At 35.3% G+C, this 204-nt stretch overlaps 1 protein-coding gene across 1 annotated transcript in view; it reads right to left on the bottom strand.

Annotated features, from left to right (window-relative positions):
• LOC119582287 (Kv channel-interacting protein 4-like) overlaps nucleotides 1-204 on the bottom strand; it is a gene marked incomplete in the record, with an annotated part of 88,821 nt that overhangs the window by 83,340 nt on the left and 5,277 nt on the right.

A 204-nucleotide genomic window follows, 5' to 3' on the forward strand; every position in this document is an offset into this window, starting at 1 on the left:
TCATATGTGTACGTCTACATACTTCGCGGATGTACGTAACAGATGAACACCAAGCAGTGAGATAGACAGATTGAAAGAAAGTTTAATTCATAGATATTTTCATTGATATTTAGGGCTTGGAAACCTTTCATTGGCATATTCATCGTTTGCAAGGTTTGACGAGGTTCATTAGTTATGATGCTATTGGGCATTTTTTTGCAATTT

The sequence above is a fragment of the Penaeus monodon genome, chromosome 15 (genome assembly GCF_015228065.2).
Source record: "Penaeus monodon isolate SGIC_2016 chromosome 15, NSTDA_Pmon_1, whole genome shotgun sequence".
Lineage (NCBI taxonomy): Eukaryota > Metazoa > Arthropoda > Malacostraca > Decapoda > Penaeidae > Penaeus > Penaeus monodon.